Genomic DNA, 2,760 nt, shown 5'->3' with positions numbered 1-2,760 from the left:
TCCTGGTATCAGCTCGCTCCCCTCCTGTTGTGAGTTCCGTTTACCAAACGATAGGGGGGTGCTTCAGCCAGGGGCTGTGAACAGGTGGACAAAAGATTATCATGTTCGGGCGCATTCCTGACTCATTTACAAACTCGTCTTTCACAGAGTTTGCATGTAAAATATATCTGCTTTGTTACCAGGTTAATTAATAAGTTACCAGTGCCAATTAATAAGTTACGCTGAGTTACACTTCCACAATACCTTGGGTTTCTATGTTCCTCAAGGAAGTAGAACTAAAAAAGCAGGTTTGGAACGGGAAGATGACGTAATCTGTTGCCAAATACTTGACGCGAGGGTCGCGACTGTATTTTAAAGAGGTGACCAAGGTTACTCAATCGTCACCATGGGGTGGACTACCACTCCAATGAATTCGACTTCAGGAAAATATGTTGAAGAAGCAAAGCGACCACGCGACTTCTTTAAATATTGCTAAAAGTGAAATCAAAATCAGTTTTGAGCCAGGTAGGAGTCGAACCTACGATCTTCTGATTCGTAGTCAGACGCGTTATCCATTGCGCCACTGGCCCATGTGACTACTAGCTATCACTCCTACTGATATGTTTTAGTGCTGCAATAATGAGTGATCAACGTAAGGGGTCTCCGGTTGTCGCAGACGTGCACGTTCCTGAGCCACGCGCACAAAGGCCTCTGACAAGTACTCGGAATTGCAGCTGAACACAAATGAATGCACCAACTTTTCTGAACCCTGCTGGACTTCACATGACCTCTTTCTGAACCCTGCTGAACTTCACATGACCTCTATCTGAACCCTGCTGGACTTCACATGACCTCTTTCTGAACCCTGCTGGACCTACTGCGACCTCTTTCTGTACCCTGCTGGACCTCCTATGACCTCTTTCTGAACCCTGCTGAACCTCCTCTGACCTCTTTCTGAACCCTGCTTGACCTCCTACGACATCTTTCTGAACCCTGCTGGACTTCACATGACCGTGCCTTTTCACTGACGGTCTGCCAGTCTTCGTTGGTCGACGTTGCAGATCCCAGTGTACTTCAGGAAGCATGGGCGAGCTTTCGCAGGCAGCCGGAACAAATGACAAATTCCTCCTCCAACCATATTTGAACGTTGGGCCTGGCCAGCAGGTTCGTGAAAGACTTGAGCCCAGCTTGACCCTCATTCCGATGGCGGTGATACCTTGGGTTTCTCTGTTCCTCAAGGAAGTAGAACTAAAAAAGCAGGTTTGGAACGGGAAGATGACGTAATCTGTTGCCAAATCCTGGACGCGAGGGTCGCGACTGTATTTTAAAGAGGTGACCAAGGTTACTCAATCGTCACCAAGGGGTGGACTACCACTCCAATGAATTCGACTTCAGGAAAATATGATGAAGAAGCAAAGCGACCACGCGACTTCATTAAATATTGCTAAAAGTGAAGTCAAAATAAGTTTTGAGCCAGGTAGGATTCGAACCTACAATCTTCTGATTCGTAGTCAGACGCGTTATCCATTGCGCCACTGGCCCATGTGACTACTAGCTATCACTCCTACTGATATGTTTTAGTGCTGCAATAATGAGTGATCAACGTAAGGGGTCTCCGGTTGTCGCAGACGTGCACGTCCCTGAGCCACGCGCACAAAGGCCTCTGACAAGTACTCGGAATTGCAGCTGAACACAAATGAATGCACCAACTTTTCTGAACCCTGCTGGACTTCACATGACCTCTTTCTGAACCCTGCTGAACTTCACATGACCTCTATCTGAACCCTGCTGGACTTCACACGACCTCTATCTGAACCATGCTGGACTTCACATGACATATATCTGAACCCTGCTGGACTTCACATGACTCCTTTCTGAACCCTGCTGGACTTCACATGACCTCTATCTGAACCCTGCTGGACTTCACATGACCTCTTTCTGAACCCTGCTGGACCTACTGCGACCTCTTTCTGTACCCTGCTGGACCTCCTATGACCTCTTTCTGAACCCTGCTGAACCTCCTCTGACCTCTTTCTGAACCCTGCTGAACCTCCTATGACCTCTTTCTGAACCCTGCTGAACCTCCTCTGACCTCTTTCTGAACCCTGCTTGACCTCCTACGACATCTTTCTGAACCCTGCTGGACTTCACATGACCTCTATCTGAACCCTGCTGGACTTCACATGACCTCTTTCTGAACCATGCTGGACCTACTGCGACCTCTTTCTGTACCCTGCTGGACCTCCTATGACCTCTTTCTGAACCCTGCTGAACCTCCTCTGACCTCTTTCTGAACCCTGCTTGACCTCCTACGACATCTTTCTGAACCCTGCTGGACTTCACATGACCGTGCCTTTTCACTGACGGTCTGCAGTCTTCGTTGGTCGACGTTGCAGATCCCAGTGTTCTTCAGGAAGCATGGGCGAGCTTTCGCAGGCAGCCAGAACAAATGACAAATTCCTCCTCCAACCATATTTGAACGTTGGGCCTGGCCAGCAGGTTCGTGAAAGACTTGAGCCCAGCTTGACCCTCGTTCCGATGGCGGTGATACCTTGGGTTTCTCTGTTCCTCAAGGAAGTAGAACTAAAAAAGCAGGTTTGGAACGGGAAGATGACGTAATCTGTTGCCAAATCCTTGACGCGAGGGTCGCGACTGTATTTTAAAGAGGTGACCAAGGTTACTCAATCGTCACCAAGGGGTGGACTACCACTCCAATGAATTCGACTTCAGGAAAATATGTTGAAGAAGCAAAGCGACCACGCGACTTCATTAAATATTGCT

General features: G+C 48.4%; 2 non-coding genes across 2 annotated transcripts; both read right to left on the bottom strand.

Annotated features, from left to right (window-relative positions):
- Positions 1-496: 496 nt before the first annotated feature.
- Positions 497-569, bottom strand: TRNAR-ACG (transfer RNA arginine (anticodon ACG)). The gene has a single exon. It is a non-coding gene; the product is annotated as a tRNA-Arg (tRNA).
- An 879-nt stretch (positions 570-1,448) lies between these two features.
- TRNAR-ACG (transfer RNA arginine (anticodon ACG)) lies at positions 1,449-1,521 on the bottom strand. Its single transcript has one exon. It is a non-coding gene; the product is annotated as a tRNA-Arg (tRNA).
- Between the last annotated feature and the right edge of the window lie 1,239 nt (positions 1,522-2,760).

The sequence above is a fragment of the Myxine glutinosa genome, chromosome 9 (assembly GCF_964187855.1).
Source record: "Myxine glutinosa chromosome 9, kmMyxGlut1.1, whole genome shotgun sequence".
Lineage (NCBI taxonomy): Eukaryota > Metazoa > Chordata > Myxini > Myxiniformes > Myxinidae > Myxine > Myxine glutinosa.
Note: the sequence above shows the minus strand (reverse complement) of the source record. Positions and strands in the feature narration are given on the sequence as shown.